Raw genomic sequence first — 16,808 nt, 5'->3', positions numbered from 1 at the left:
AAATTGGCATACGTTAACATTTATTGCTCATGGATTTTGTGACTGATGATCCTCCCCCCCACCTCTCTCTGACTGTATAATCTATGCTCATAATAGCAAACCCAGGGTAGGACAGAGGAGAGCTGTGGCGGTGGTTGCTTTTTGCTGTAGAGATAAGCACTATGATGGAGAAGATCCTCCTGGGACATCCTATGTGAGAGAGGAACCCGGGACACAGAACTCTTGCATAGCAAAGACCTGAGAAGCCTCCCTAGCAAATGAGGTAGAGTGTGGGCGAATGCTGCTTCTGCAGAGAATTGATTGGGGAGTTTTGTGTGTCTGAGGTGCGTGCCCAAAGACTGAATACCCCCCCGTGATGTACACACCTGCTAAGAAGATGGCTCTGGGCTAGAGTAGCCTAAGACCCCAAGCCAGGACGGCCCAGTTGTTTGGGCCCAAGCCAGGCATGATGGGTAGGATGTCACAGTATCTTACAATGATACTCAGGTGGGTGGTGGTGTCTTGCCCTGAGACCCTTGACACGCCATGATGCTCATTTTTGCTAGTTCGTAAGTAGAATATTCTTCTCACTGGTGCCCCGGGCAAAGGATCAAGCTCTGGTCTTTTGGCACTCTCTGGTTGGAGACCAAATGAGACCAGACCCTTGAAATTTTCTCGGTTGGGGTTGGGGGTTGGTAGCTAGAATGGTTTGGGGAAGCTAAAGAGGAGATCAGGTCAAAGAAAATTGGCCCAGCACATGGAGAGAAATTGGCAGTTTTTAACTGGGCACAGCGTGTTTTTTCATTTCGTGTCTCTTTGGGTTATGAGAATCTGGAGGAAGTTTCTCAGGGCAGAAACTGAGTCGGTTTGGTTTTCTGATAGATTCAGTAGAAATACAGTCCAGGGATTTCTGTGCCCCGTGGATGTCGTCATCCGTGTTAGATTAAACCAGCGAGTAGATCAGGGGAGGTGCAGGAAGCAAGAAGGTAGGTCCCTGTCAGTGTTGCAGGCTCTGCTTTGCAAGGACACTGAAGGTCACTGGGTCCAGGAGAGGAGACTTGCTGCTATTTTTCTTCCTGCCTCAGATTCAGTTAGGATCCGACTGATAAAGGGCAAGGATCACAAGGTTTTGCTCTTCAAGTTGCATAAATTGCCACAAGCTTGGCTTGAACTGTGACTAGCTGTCAGTGAAGGAGATGGATTGTAAAGACCAGGAAGACGAGGCTCGCACACCCGAAAGCCTTCCTTCTGACCTCAGAGTCAAGTTAGTGGACAAAGTGTCACCATGCTGCTGGCCAGGAGGGTGCTGGGGGCTCCGGGTGATCTGTGCATGGCTGTCCTTAGTGCCTTTGCCTAGGCCTTTCTTCTCTTAAACTCTCCCACGGCCCAGCTCAGCCTCTACCTCTTACATGGACATACACCCGCCACAAGAGGGATCTCTGGGGGATTCAGGGGATAGGTGCAATCATATTTGAAGACTAACTGGCACACTTCTCCCCTACCTACTACCCCTACATTCATCAGATTCCTTAGGGGAGTCCCAAAGACCACTCCCCTGGGGCTGCTGGACATGGTTCACCTGCTGTGTGTTGGAAGAGGGCCCTGCAGGAAAGGAAGGAAGCCCAGGTGGAGACCAAGTTTTGATTAATAAGTTCAAAAGTCCCTGGTTTATGTGTGAGGCTAACCCATCTGGATGCCTGCTTGCGAAAGTAGTTTATCCCACCCCTAGGTTAGAGAAAACTCTCAGAAGACAAGTCCACCCCGAGAGGAGGAGCAGGGACCTGGTGGACCACAATACCAGCGGCCAGGGGCACCGGGCATGTCACTGGCCAGTGGTCCAGCAGACACAGTGCTCGTTTGTGTGCAGAGATGTCGATCAGCCTCACATCTGGCCATCCCAGGGACACTTCCTGATTAACAGTGCAGGAGCTCAGAAGGCTCCTATGGCAGATGCCAAGATCTTGGATGCCAATAGAGAAGGTGGCAGCCTGACGGGAAGGCCCTGGCATATGGCCACATTAGAACTGGGTGGAAAGTGCGTAGGGATTTCATGACACTTTAACCATGGGGTATCAGTGTAGGTGTGCAGAGCCTGACCTGGAGCCTTTGGATTTCTCTCTCTCTCTCTCTCTCTCTCTCTCTCTCTCTCTCTCTCTCTCACCTTCCGTGTGCCTTTCTTTCTGTTCAGGGCAAGTTTCGTAGTGTTCTAAATACAGACTTTGTCTCTCTAGAGGGACAGAAATCACATCCCTTACTCCATCTTTGGTCTCTACAATGTCTTATATATCTCAGGTGCTAGAAAAAGACATTTACTGAATAACTGAAGGAAACTTAAGGGTATTAAAACATAGGGATTTGAAATTAGCCAGTAAAATATATGGAAATTAGAAGTATTAGCTGAATCAGGTCATTTTATTTAGAGTTTATATTCTTACAGCCTTGCTCCAAAGGCATCTTTTACCAAGATGAAGTTTTCTGATGTCATATTATGAAATATTACTAATAAGTATAATAATTGAGATTATAGCGCTATCGCAGTGTTCTTCATACAACATTCAACAGAAGAGATGGACTTTTCTGATTTATGGTCCCAGGACCGCACAAGCCAAGGATGGATTGTTATAGAAACAGCAGCTGGTTGATGCCTTGTAGCTATACCCCTGGGCAGTTCCTCCCCCTGCCCCTGTGCTGGACCACGTGACTTGCTTTGGCCAGAGGGACATTAGCAAACAAGAAGTAAGCAGAGGTGTGAGAAGCCCCTCTGCTGGCCTTCTGGAGGGTCTCAGCTGAGCACATGCAGAGAAGCCCAGCATCCCAGCTGTGGACCAGACATCTCAGGGAGGCTGCTCTTGACCACCTAGCCTCAGTCAACCCAGCCAGAGCCGAAGAAGCACCCCGCAGTGCACAGGCATAAGGAATGAGCACGTGTTGCCTGACACTGCCCGAGTGCCAGCTGACACTCAGCCGAGCCCAGAGCTGGCAGAGAGGAAGGGGTGTTGCTGCTGCTGTTCCACAGATACTCTCGGATGCTGTCACAGTGTGACGCTGATGCTGCTGTTCCTTCTAGTTCTGTCACACCTACTAGAAGGATGGCACTGAGGTCCCCTAGTGATGTCCTTTCCATTCATGTCACCCCTCAGGTTTCATGAACCTTCTCTGGTGTTGAAAGCCCAAGCCCAGGGCAGGAGGCCATGGGGGGATTTGGCCTCGCTGAGGAGCACCCTCAGCATGGGGTGGCTGGTCTCTTCAGCGGGATGCCTGGCTCCCCATCTCTACCTGCGTGACAACCTCGGCCCACAGCCTGGGAGGGCAGAGGTAACCTGACTTCGCTTAGCTTCCAGATTCAGCAGGAAGAGAGGCACACTTCCATGAGCTTCCGTATGCCTGTCTCTGAGTCCACAGAGCAAAGACATGATGTCACAGAGCTTTTATTCTTGTCCCACCCTGGTGGCCTTGGGTGAGTTGTTCAATCTCTGTGGCTTTCTCGGTAAGGCAGGGATGATAAGCCCTTGACTTAGACCAGGGGTGTCCCGGGGGCTCCGTGTAGTAATCGCTGTGGTCTCACTCTGTCCCTTCACATTTCACATCTTCCCTCGAACCTGCTGTGCTACCCCACTGCCTTTTCCTGACGTCCTACCCGCAACCCAGGGAGAGGAGAAGGGTGGTGGAACAGGTGGCCCTCTGTATTCATGAAGAATAGAACATGGATCTTGAAGGACGAGGAGTGACACCAGTGTCCACAGAGCCCTTGGTCTCCCAGCTTCCTCTGGAGGGGGTAAAGGTGGTTCCTTATGAATTTGATCCATCCTGTTTGAAAAAGTTGTTGGTTGCCTTTTTAAAACCAGCCCTGGCCAGAGCTCATTTGTGTATAGTAATGTAAATAGGGGAAAAAAATCTCTGTGTAGAATCTGACTTTTAAGTTGCTTCATACAGTTTTTCAGATTTGAGTTTGTAATTGAAAACATTTGTGTCAGTGGAGTAAAATGGTCATCTGTAGCTTTGGTCTTTGGATATCATTTAACTTGTGGCAGAAGTGTAGAATCATAATTTTATAGATTAGTGCCCATAATATCTTAGATGCTAATGGGAAGGTGTTTGCCTTCTGTTCAAGGTGTAAGTGAGTGTGTTTTCTGAATAATAAGGATCAAGGGTGTGTGGAGTCCAGCGCTTGGCATGCCTCACTGGGTACCGCCCCCAGAACTCAAGGCCGGCTCTGCTTTAGTATGTAACACACCATTTCTGCTGTTAGGGCAAGTTTTTCTCCTATAAATGACTCAGTTAACATTTCTAACATGCTGGAAGCAAAAAAAAAGTGTTAATTGACTGCTAATTATTAATAGCACATATGCAGCACATTCTCTTTTTAGAAATGCACGAGTGTTGGCAGTCCTCCCCAGAACAGGTCATGTTAGGTGTTTACCGTGTCTTATTCCAGACCTTGAGGTTTGGGTGGTTGGACTCTGAGGAATGAAAGGAGTAGCTTAAATGCTGTTGAACTGTTAGCAAACACTGTAGTCCCCTGAGAAGTCTAGAGTCCAAAGACAGTGCTGTTGTGAATGCAGAGGTCTAACTTTCTGCATTTCTGCTTTAAGAATAAAACAAACAAACTCTACTGTCTCCGTTTCATCCAGCATCCCCAAGAATTCTGAGCTCCTCTGGATGACTGGCAAAATGGGTGTGTGTGTGTGTGTGTGTGTGTGTGTGTGTGTGTGTATGTGTGTATGTGTGTGTGTGTGTGTGTGTGTATGTGTGTGTGAGAGAGAGAGAGAGCGGAGGGGGGCAGGGAGAGATGGGGGACCCGAGTGGAGGGGTCTGGAGACAAAGCCATTCGATGAGTGTCGCTCACAGGCGGATGATGTGTCTTTATGATGTGCCTTTCCGTGTTGTCCAGTGGAAACTTCTACGATGACAGAAGTGGTTTCATCTTCTGATCATTCGGTGTGGAAGCCAAGAGCCACGTGTGACTACGGAGCACTTGAAATGTGTCTGGTGTGACTGAGCAACTGAATGCTTAATTTAGTCTCATTTTAATTAATTCAGCTTTTCTAATCACATATGCCTGGTGGTGACCACATTGGACAGGACAGCTCTAGAGCATGCAGGATCTGTGTGTAGAGTTTGTCCGAGTTCCACATGTGCTACTTGGGACCACTACTGCTCTGGGTCTTGAGAGCCCAAAGAGAACTCCAGAAATGGTCAGGTGTTAGGGAAAGAGTTCTAGAAGGTTCCCTTCACCATGTGGCCCCTAGAGTGGGGAGTTCAGAGAGTGGATGGAAGCTCCTCTAGTAGAAACCCTGCCTTAGGAATGTGTAAGGATGAGCAGAGAGCCTTAGTGAAAAGACACATAACAACAGGAGCTGGCAGGGAGAGGAAATGCGAATCCTCAGGCAAGGCTAGTGGGAATGTAAATAGGGCAGCTGCTTTGGGAAATCATCTGGCAGTTCCTCAAAAGGATAAACCTGGAGTTACCATGTGACCCGGCAGTTCTACCCAAGAGAAATGAAAACATATGTCCACATAAAACTTGTACACAAATGTTCGCAGCGGCATTATTCATAAGAGCCAAGAAGTGGGAATGAATCAGACATCTATCAACTGATAAATGGATCAATAAAATGAGTTCTATTCATACAATAGAATATTATCTGGCAATAAAAAGGAATGGAGTCCTGACCTCTGCCACTACACGGATGAATCTCAAGAACATTACGTTAAAGCAAAAGAAGCCGGAGGCAGCGGACTACACATTTATGATTCCATTTCTATAAAATGTCCAGAGTAGGGGAATCCATAGAGCTAGAAAAGAGCTTAGTGCTGCCTAGGGTGGGGGAAGTGGGAATTGGGAAATGCCTGCTGATGGTAGGGAGTTTTTTCTTGGAGTTATGAATATATTCTACATCCAGATAGTGGCAGTGGTTGAATAACTGAAAACACTAAAAACCATTGATTTATGCACTTTAAATGGGTGAATTATATGTAAATTACATCTAATTCAAGTTGCTATACTTAAAAATAGCCTCAGTAGAAATAAAAGACAAGTGAAAACAAGGAAAGGAAACAGAATCCAGAGTAGTCCCCCAGCTCCTCCAGGCGCAGGACCTGATCTGGGGACTGTGGCTGAGTTCCCACGTGGGCCTCCTCTGCGCTGCCCCACTGCTGCCTTGTCCTGCGTGTGCCTCTGGGTGAGGGGAGGTCTGATTACAGCTATGGATTAAATAATGACTAGGGGAGGCAATTAATTCCCATCCTAAAGTGTTTTGAAGCTTTTGATTTAATATGTGGAGAGAACTGCAATGAGAATCCGTGTTTCATTCATTCATCCAGTGACCGTTTAATGAGTGCCCCCTGTGTTCTGGGCCTCTTCTCCTCCCTGGAGGACAAAGGAGGCGTCTGCCCTCCCCGAGGCCTTCCCGTGGCTGAGGTCTGGAAGGAGATAGAACGCACTCTGCGGAACTTTATGTTTAAAATGGGGCCGTTTAGAAGCTGTTGGGGGGGATGATGCCCAGCCCCCAGGCTCCTGTCAAAGGTCTGCACAGAAGGCCAGGTTTCAGAGCCTAGAGGGCGGGAGGCAAGGAGGAACAGAGGGACAGCCCATGGCACCTGGACTCGGCCAGCCCAGGGGCCAGCAGAGGAGCCCGGGAACAGATACCTGATTCCCTCCCTCCTGAACCTGACCCAGGGTCCCCTCCCCAGGTGAACACAATGGGAAGCCAGGGGCAGGGGAGCCCATGGACGTGGCCCCTATAGGTCAACCTGCCAGGGCTGGTCACTGACGGGCAGAGGTGGGGTGAATCTGGAGTGGTGGCCACACAGAAAACAGGCAGAATGTTCAACGTGACGAAGGGGACTGTTCTCAGCCAGACGCTGGAGGTCTTGAGGTGCTGAGGAGGAGCAGACCCAGGATGACACTGCCTGGACAGGGGGAGGTCAACGTGAGGTCAGTGGTCCTGGCAGGGCAGGTCTGTGATCCCTGGATGGGGCTCGGCTCATGTCAGTCACACGCTCCTGCCTCATCTCAGCCCAGGTGGGGGCCCTTGCTCCTGCTGAGCAACAGCCCTGGGCTGTCATGGCTGGTGTCTGCTGTGACCCTGTCCCTCTGGTCTCCACTCACATGCTGCCCTCGCAGGGGGCCCTGGTCACCACCCTACACTGGCCCCGCCCCCACTCTCCCCCATGGCACACTGTCAACCAGGTGCTGCACTAAAGGACTAAGGCGACCTGTGTCATTGTCACCCCCGTTTTGAAGTGGAGGAAAGGACTAAAACTCTTGCCCAAGGTCACACAGCCCTGAGTTGCAGACAGCAATTTTTAAGCCAATGTTCTCTAAGTTCTGAGTCCTCTTTAAAGTCACTGGGGACCCAAAACAGTTTGAGTTCATGTGGTCAGTGTCTATCCATTTATCTGAAGTAGGAGTTAAATGAAGAAAAATGAGAATATTAATTCATTGGCTCACTTAAAATAAAACATTGAACTTATTGCTATTAATCATAAGCAGGTTAAAATTCTATATAAGTTGAAAAAAGGCTTTTTATCAAATAGTAATATTTTTGTTCAAACATCATGAGATGTCTGGCACTGTGTGACAATTCTACACACCTCTCTAATGTCTAGATCACAGAAATAACTGAGTTCTCGTATCTGCCTCTTCTTGCACTGTGTAACCATGGTTTCCTGGGTTGAATTATATGAAGAAAATCAGCGCACACATATGTAGTTGGAAGAGGAAGGATAGTGTGACTGTCTTTTCAGGAAATTTTGGATATTCTTATTTCATACTACAGTAAAATTCGATAAGGGGTGTTTTCTTTTTCTAGTTTTTTTTTTTGGTGGTAAAAAGCAGTTCACATGAAATGGGCCGTTGTAACCACTGTTAGGGTGCTAGGCAACCCTTCCCCATCCGTCCAGTGCTTTCTCCTCGTAAGACTGAAACTGTCTCCACGAAGCACTGAGCCCTTCCTCTCTCACCCAGCCCAGGCGACCACCACTCTCCTCCTATGTCCACAGTGCTGACCACTCTAAGGACCTTGCATAAGTGGAATTGTACAGTACAGGTCTTTTGGAGATTGGCTTATTTCACTTGGCATGAAGTGGCAAGCGGTATCTTCTTAAATGTTAGCTGTAATATCAAATGTGAAGCCACATTAGTGACACTCTCTTAATTTGTTACCTTAAAACCCATTGGTAGATCTGACACTGTGAATGAATCTTTTATCCATGTGTGATTTGGTAAGGCCCTGCATTGGTGATTTGGGAAATACTGATTTCCTGAGTTACGAAGATTTCCAAAATGTTGACACTTTGTATTTTACAACAAAAACAAGAGTTCATGAATCTTTCCGAACTCATCAGAAAAGTCCCTAATTACTGAGAAGCTGTCAGGCTCCAGGAAGTGTACATGAAGTTTCAAAATTCTAATTTTACTTGAAAGTTCAAGTTGGATCACTGACAACTAAGAGTATCAGATGTTTTCTTTAATGTCAGGCTCACTTTTATTTGTTTTGGGAAACATGTTGGCCAGACACCCAGGTCTGATGCCCGGGGTCTGTCTGCCCCCATACTCCCACAGCGGAGTGGCAGTCCGTGGAAATGGGAGCTAGTTAGGGCTGTAGCTCATCAGTGAGCCATTCCACAAGAGTTTTTCATCAAAGAAGTCAGCGTGCTGCGACCTGCGTGAACTTTCCATTTCGTCACACGGGAGTGAGATGGCAAGGACTCAAGGGTAGCTGTGGAATAAAATCTAACAATTTTTCTTGCATCATCAGGAATACTGTTGAGGGAAGTTGGCAGTTTTTCTTTTGTTTTATCCTGAGTGTGTGGTGGTAAAGAGCACAATGACCCCTAGGGACGGGGGTGCCGCTGCCTGGAGTCCTGGTAAAGGGTCAGGCCTTACCCGCCATCACCTTACCTATCAGTGCAGACGTCAGCTGGGCGGGGCAGAGCACACCTTGATAATGTCCACCCTGTGGAGTCCTTAAGGGTCAAAGGCGCCACAGCTGGAATGTGTCCCCTAGAGTTTATGTGTTGGATACTTGATCTCCAGCAGCAGTTGGGAGGGCCCTCGGGAGTGGACAGGTGTCACTGTGGTGGGAGTGGGTTAGTTATTGTATCAGTGGGTTCTTTAAGAGTGAGTCCCCCCCCCCACTGCCTTGCTCTGTCCTGCTTATTGCCCTTCCCCCTCCACCATGGGCTGATGCGGTGGGAAAGTCCTTGCCAGAGGCCTGCACCTTGACCTTGAACTTCCTGACCTCCAAAACTGCAAGAAGCAAATTTCTTTTCTTTATGAATTTCCCAGTCAGTGGTATTCTGTCACAGCAACCCAAAACAGATGGGGACAGAAATACGGTACGGGGGAATGAGGTTGCTCCAACAGATACCCGACCGTGTGGAAGTGTCTTTGCCTTTGGGTAATGGGTAGAGGTGGACAAATTTGAAGGGACAGCTAGGAAAAGCCTAGATTGACCTGAATGGAGAACTAAAGGTGATTCTGAAAGTCTGATACTTCAGCAATCCCTTCAGTGGTTGTGATCAGAATTTTGGAAATATGGAGAGGACAGGGCATTCCAATGAGGTTTAAACAGAAATGAGGAACAAGGCATGGGACATGGGAGTGAAGGCCATTCTTATCATACAATTGCCAAGAACCCAACAGAACCACGTCCTGGGCCCTGCACTGTGGAAGGTAGAATTCAAGAGTGATGAACTAGGACATCTGGTGGGAAGAATTTCTAAGGAAAACCCTGAGGAGCTGTGCGGCTGCTTCAGACTGTATACAGTAAGATACAAAAGGAGCAGAATGACTCAGGGGTGGGATTTATAACTAAGAGACGCAGAACAGAAAGACTGGGACATTTGCAGCCTGACCATGTAAAGAGTGAGAGGATTTGTAGGAGAACAAACCAGGGGGTGCTGAGCAGGTTGGCCCAGGCTGGAGGGAGCTGGGATGGAAGGCGAGACACCTCTCAGGAAGTTCAGAGAGCTTCAGGGCTGCTGCTCCAGAGCCGGAGGAGGCTGTCACTCCCGAGGACCAGCGCTGGCCGTGGTGCCATGGCAGTGGGCCGCACCTGTTTTCTCCCACCGTGTTGCAACATCAAAATGATTTATTATACAAATTGTAGTCTACATGGGTGACATTATTCATCTTTGAAAAAAATTTTGATTTGATCTTTTTAGTTATCCATGACAGTAGAATGTACATTGACACTTGTACACACATGGAGTGTGACTTCCCATTCTGTGGTTGTAGGAGATGTGAGCTACACGGGTCCTGGATTCACATATGAACACAGGATAGTGTGTCCGATTCATTCTACTGTCTGTCCCATTCCCACCCCCGTCCCTTCCCCTCCTTCCCCTTGGTCTAATCCCATGAACTTCTGTTTTCCCCACTCCCCTGAATGTGGGTTAGCATCCACACATCAGAGAGAACATTCGGCCTTTGGTTTTGGGGGTTGGCTTACTTCACTTAGCATGAAAGTAAAAATATGGAAACTTCACGAAGGTGTGTCATCCTCATGCAGGGGCCTTGCTAATGTCCTCTGTGTCATTCCAATTCTAGTGTATGTGCTGCCAAAGCGAGCTCTGTTACTCATCTTCTTAATGTTTCACATCTCAAAGGACACCATCACACTTGCAGTCACAACAGGTATTCTGCTGTGCAGAAAATCGCTCACACACTGTGGCTGAACTCTTGAGCACGCCTGAGTCCCCGGGACACAAAATGCTGGGACATCAGCTGTGTGGTCTCTGAACTGCGTGTCGGATAAGCTCTTCGTCCACTTAATTTCAAGGTTACCAATTTGGGTCTCCCTCTCCTTCAATTCATGGGCGGGACTTCTGAATTTGAAGATCACATTTTGGTCTTTCTGAGTGCTCAAATCCAGTTCCTGTTGGTTATCTTCAGGTCTCCCTCTGGACCCTCTCTCTGGCCTCCTGATCGGTGAGGAGCTGCTTTTCCCAGACCTCTGGTTGCTTCTCCACTCTGGGGTGCCGATTTCCAAATCCAAGGCTCTTGCTGAGCCTCCAGTCTGGTGGTGCCAGGTGCCAGCCCCGCTGGGGGCGGCTCAGCACCTCCATCGCTCAGCACAGGTGCCCAGCAGGCCCCAGCAGGACACCTCAGAGTGCACCCTTCTCCTTGGCTTCATGGGATGGTCAGCACCTTCTCCGGGGCTGAAGGTGGGGGATTCTCCCATCTTTCCCCCTCTTCTTCATGTCTTCCCTGGTCTACTTATATAGGCTCCTCCTCCTCAGGGCTCTACAGGGGACAGTTCCTCTCCACCAGTCCCGGGGAACTCACTCTGCAGCCTGCGGGGTTTTGGTCTGCAGCGCCCCCGGGCCCAGGTTGGTGCCTCTCAGCTGAGGGTCCTGGGCTAGCACTGGGACCAGCTTCACGTGGTCTTCGGGTGTCACCCTGAAGCGTGTGCTTCTTGGAGGGTGGACAGTCACTCATATTCATGACTTTTGGTCCAACTCTGGCTCTCTTTAGAATTCTAGGAAGGCCTTTTCAGAGTGACATTTCGTTTCTCTCCTCACAGGGCTAGAAGTGACCCTTAGGTGACTTGAGTGACTGAAGACACAGAGGACGGGTGTGTCTGAAATGGAACATTCTCAGTTTGGATTGAGTTCTCTGGGTGTGAGTGATCTGTGTTGTCGTAGTTATCTTCTGCAGCTGGTTACAGCTGTTTCCTGAGACTTCCTCGTGTGGCACCCGTTCGAAAGTGCAGAGGGAGTGAAATGCCTACATTCCATGCAGGGACGCGGGGCCCAAATCCCATTAATGGAAAAGTGCTCTATCGTGAACACGGGCCGCATCTCACCTGATTAAACTGTCAGCTCTTATTAAAACAGATCCACGTGGCTATAGACACTCAAGCTGGTGGAGCTCGCAGGGAAGTGTTGGTAAATTGTTACCCCAGTAAGATCTGCGCCTATTAGAGGGGCTTCAGCTTGTCTGACTCTTAGGATGTTGAGAGCAGTGGTAAAAACCAATGTCTGTGACTTCCTAGGGAAACAATCCCCTCCATTTTGGTGGTGGTCTGGGGCGGGGAAGACCCAGTGCCCACGTGTGCGATTCTGGGTCCCTGGGTCATCTAGTGTGCGGGAGCTCGAGCGATTTCCACTCTATCTTTTGGAAAAGCACATTCATATGGGATCGTATTTTTTTTCCTTCAACCAAAGATCAAGTCTGAGAAAGAAATTGAGGAGCCAAGATGGGCAGACAACTCAGACAAAAACATGGGAGGAATCACCGGGGGGCCCTGCCTCCCTCCCTGGCTCCCTCCCTTCCTTGTCTGGAACATGGCTTAGGAGAGGGCTCTCAGGTGACGCTCGGGGGACGCAGAAGTTCCCAGGGCCAGTCGGGTGGAAGGTCAGGCTCAGGTGGCCACCAGAGGATTCGTGGCCACATGATTTCTCCAAATCAGTGCTTCTGGAGGAGCGTGAAGGAGCTGAGCATGGAGAGCTGTGCCTGGGTCCTGTAGCAGCAGCGTCCCTTCTCCAGGGGGTCCGGCCCGCACCTCTCTGTGCCCGCGCACTCTGGGTGAACTCACCCTGCAGCAATCTCCAAAGTCAAGTTGTCTTTGGTGGCCGCTCCTTCCTCACCTGCACCACATCCCCCAAATCCTAACTTTTCTGCTGGTTCAGCAACACCCCTGGGAGGGCTGTTAGGCCTGGAAGTTATGTGAGACCCCTTCCCTAGACACAAAGGGTTGATACATCTGAGAGTGGCGGGGAGTCGGGCTGTCTTCAGCGCTGTATGTACGGACACACTCCGTCTCCCCGCTGGCCTGGGAGCCAGGGTCAACCGTTAGCCCCTTTCCCAGGAAACTGAGGCCTGGGGACTTCAGTGGCTCACCAGTTTACTATTCACCTGTGACATCGGACTCCCTGGGTGGCTTCCAGGTCTCACCTCCAGGATGGAGCCCTCCCCACTGCCCTCTCCTCCCACCTCCGTCTCTCTGCCTCCCGGCTCCATCACGCGCACACACACACACACGCGCACACACACGCGCGCACACACACACACACACACACACACACACACTCAGGCCCTCTCTTCTGTCTTGTCATTCTGTGGAACTGCATCACCATATTCCCCTCACCCATGTGTTTTCCTGGTATTTGAAAACTACCCTCTAGGGATGTATTGCCGCAACAGGGTGAATAGATACCACTGTGCCTCATCAAGGCAGAGACCGGCCCCCCTGCCTCATTATTTCTCTTTGCGGAACTAAGGACAACCAAGACCCCGCAAGCTAGCTGTGACACATTGTCGCTCAGAAGGCCTGTCCTGCTGTTAAGTTCAGTCGCCTCTACCAGGGACGTTTGCACTTGCAGACCGCATTTCAAACACTTTTGTTGATGTGGGCTCTGTGCAGGTGAGAAATGCAGCCCCTGCTCTGAGTGTCCCTGGGCACGCACGGCTCTCATCTAAGGGCTGGGTGCTCTGGGCCCTGAGGTGTTCCCAGAGGACTGGGCTTAGCTGTGCAGATCCAGGCTGAGCCCCTTCCCAGCTGGGTGATCGTGGGGTCTCCGTGAATCTCCCCTCTCCCTGTGGGAGTGAGGTAAGGTTTCCTTGGACACTCAGAGCCATAGCACCCCCCCCCCCCATTGCCAGCATCAGTGACTGGAACCCTGTCCCTAGACTCACAGCGGCCCTGTTGGGGCGGCTTCCCCTGGTTAAGGGAAGAATCTCCTGGTGGCACCCAGCACCCCAACTGTAGCTCACAGCCCAGGAAGAGGTGTTCAGATCACACCACGTCTCTGTTTGGAGACGGGATTCTTCAGAAGGGCTCGCACTGAAGAATGAGCAGAGGGTTGAGGAACCCTCTTCCTGGAGCTGGATCCCGGGCCCCCTCGGGAGGAGCTGGCTTCAAGAGGACCCTCCCACAGCAGGTGGAGAGTGGCTGCTTGAACGTCCCCGCCCTTTCCTAGGGAGGCTCTGGCCTGGCGGCGGTCGACCTCCCAGCCCTGGGCAGCACTTGGAGTTGAGTCAGCAGCAGATGAGCGAGTGGTCAGGGCAGAGCCTCCTGTGCTGGCCTGCTCCCTAGCACGCCAGCAAGCGCAAGGAATGCCACACCCACGGGTGACGGGCCACGTGACCTCAGCATCCTGGGTCTCAGCCTGGATCCGTCATTCCAGGAAGGTGACTTGGGGTTCTTTGGGGTCCAGGCTAGAGAGTGAGCGTGGGGGCAACTGAGCTGAGCACGGAGAGCTATGCCCGGGTCCTGGAGCAGCAGCGTCCCTTCTGGTACCTCATCTGATACCAGATGAGCAAGAGACCTCATCTGGTACCTGAATTCTGGGGTGTCACCAGAGAAGTCACCTTATTCAAGTAAAGTAATGTAAGCCACGTAAGTCGAGTGAGATAATCGGTGCTTAAGTACCAAAAAGCAACCAGAGGCTGGAAAAGTGGTTGTTTGAGGTGAAGCATCACATAAGGCACTCTGGGAAAGATTAAGAAAACACAGTCCTGTCCTGGTGTCCCTTAATCAAAGTAAAGCTGCCCTCACTCAAACCTGTGCCTGAGGAGACCCCACACATGTGCACCTGGGGAAGCACCCACCTCCACACATACTCTCATGCCTGCACGGGCATGCAAACACACACACCTGCGAGGGTGCAGGCATGTATACACACACATTCCTGAGGAAACTCACACACATGTACACACACACACATATACACACATGTCCGGGGAAACAGCCTCTGTCTCTCTGCCTCCCAGCTCCATCTCACACACACACACACACACACACACACACACACACACACACAGGCCCTCTCTTCTGTCTTATCATTCTGTGGAATGTACTTGCACACACATGCATGCTCTGCACACACATGCCCATACAGATGCCTGAGAGCACACACACACATGTGCACACACACATTCCGTCTTGGTGCAGCTAGGTCTGTAGTGCAATCAGAAGTTTCCATCCAATCAGAATTTCCTGAGCGGAAAGGGCATAGGTGTCTTCAGTGCAGTTTGAAGAGCCCTGGCTCTGCGGCGGGGCTGGGGCTGCTCCTCTGTGAAGCTCCCGAGTGTTGCTTGTGGTTGGCTTCACTTGCTCAGCCGTGGGTTACCCTGACCTTCTCGCAGCCTGTGTTTGTCCCTGAGACCCTCCTCTCTGCACACAGCAAGGCTTCTGCACACGGCAGGTGCAGGGACGTTTCCATTTGACTGGCCAAGAGAACCCATGGCACCCTTGCCCCGGAGGCTTTCAGTAACTTCTCCCGGCAGCCAGACCTGTGCAGCCTGGGCAACGGGGCTCAGCTGCTGTCCCAGCCCGTGGGCCTCCTGGAGGCCTCTTGGCCAAGCACCACCTGCACACACACATGCACACACATGCACACACATGCACAGGAGCCTGTCCACCTTACTGAACCCTCTCTGCCTAAGTCACTTAACTGCAGTGGCCTATAATAACATTCTTGAGAGAAAGACAGATATCTACGTCTTAGAACTTACCGTGTGCCAGGGAGGACAGCGGCTGACGAAGCGGAGGGAAGAGCAGGGCTTGCTCGCCTCCTCCTGGCTTCACAGGGTCAAAGGTGGTCTCCTACCAACCCAGTACCTTCCTGCAGGAGACCAAAAACCAAACGCCACCCACCAAAGTGCCCTCTCTTCCCTTCCCTTAGTGAAATAGTGTTTGCTGCGTAATGAGAGGAGGAAGCACTTTAATTAATATTAACAATTGTCAGGGATTAGTGTCCAAATCCCTTGTTACCAATTTGTCTAATCCACCTAATTGTGTGTGCTGCTCTGGGTGAAACACTTCAAAACCGACCAGGCTTGGGGCAGGCACATGGGAGCGGCGTCCCTTGGTCTCTGAAGAGTGCCCCAGCCCTGCCCAGCCGCTGCCCCCAGTCTCTCCTGGGGTCTGCCCTTCCATCCGTGAAGCACTCTGGGAGGTTGCCAAGTTTGTCTTTCAACAGTGGAACTGCAGTGTGGCCGCGTTCTTGCCTCCAGCACACGAGGGGCTCCGCTTCCCGCACAGGGGAGGTCTTTCCAGAAAGAGCCAGGACTGGGGAACACCAGGCAGGCTGAAGCCGAGGCTGTGTCCCCGGCAGAATGCGTTCAGGTTTCTCGATTATGGAAGTGAGGGGTTTGCAGCACGGATACTCACAGGAAGGTGTGCCGGAAGGGGAGCCAGCTGACAGGTGACCTCCTGGACCAGCAGATCCTTCCTGTGTGTGTGGAAGAGAGAAGGCAGTGGGGAGGGAGGAGATGGAGAGAGAGGGAAGGAAGCAAAAAAGAGAAAGGAAGAGAAGAAAGGAGGGAGGGGAAAGAAGAAAGAAAAACCCAGAGGTTTGATCCCCCAGGTCTCACCCATCCTATGCCAGAGAGGGGAACGTGTCCCAGCAAGCTCCCTCATTTCACTCAGTTTTGACAGTCTGCTTAAAACCGCCTGAGAAATGCCACCGAGAACAGGCACACCCTGGAGCTGGTGACTGCTTCCCTCCCAAGGACCACTCACCAGCTGAGCCGGTGACCCGGTGCTGAAAGAGGGGCACAGTGGCAGGTCTGCTAGAGGAGGAGACAGGACTGTGAGAACCCAGGAGAGCTCAGGTGGGGGTGGGCACCGCCCTGATGGGTGCTTAAATCACACTGCGCTGGGCCGCCTGGCTGGAGGACAGGGCGCGTTTTCCTCCCCATATCCACTTTCTGTCCTTTTGGGGATTAAAGACGTGAATTCCCGCGTGGTCAGATGATTAGACATCTAGAAAATGAAAACAGAAGAAAGGTGTCGGGAGGGGGCTCGCTGTTTCTCCCCCTCTTCCAAGAAAAGCACACGGATGGACTCACACACCTGGATTTGGAGCCCGCTGCC

At 50.9% G+C, this 16,808-nt stretch overlaps 1 protein-coding gene and 1 non-coding gene across 3 annotated transcripts in view; one reads left to right on the top strand and one right to left on the bottom strand.

Annotated features, from left to right (window-relative positions):
• Positions 1–16,808, top strand: part of C15H10orf90 (chromosome 15 C10orf90 homolog) — a 186,541-nt gene that overhangs the window by 43,503 nt on the left and 126,230 nt on the right. The gene's annotated exons all lie outside the window — the stretch shown is intronic.
• LOC143638078 (U6 spliceosomal RNA) lies at positions 10,455–10,558 on the bottom strand. Its single transcript, XR_013154537.1, has one exon. It is a non-coding gene; the product is annotated as a U6 spliceosomal RNA (small nuclear RNA).

Source organism: Callospermophilus lateralis, chromosome 15, assembly GCF_048772815.1.
Source record: "Callospermophilus lateralis isolate mCalLat2 chromosome 15, mCalLat2.hap1, whole genome shotgun sequence".
NCBI classification, from domain to species: Eukaryota; Metazoa; Chordata; class Mammalia; order Rodentia; family Sciuridae; genus Callospermophilus; species Callospermophilus lateralis.
Note: the sequence above shows the minus strand (reverse complement) of the source record. Positions and strands in the feature narration are given on the sequence as shown.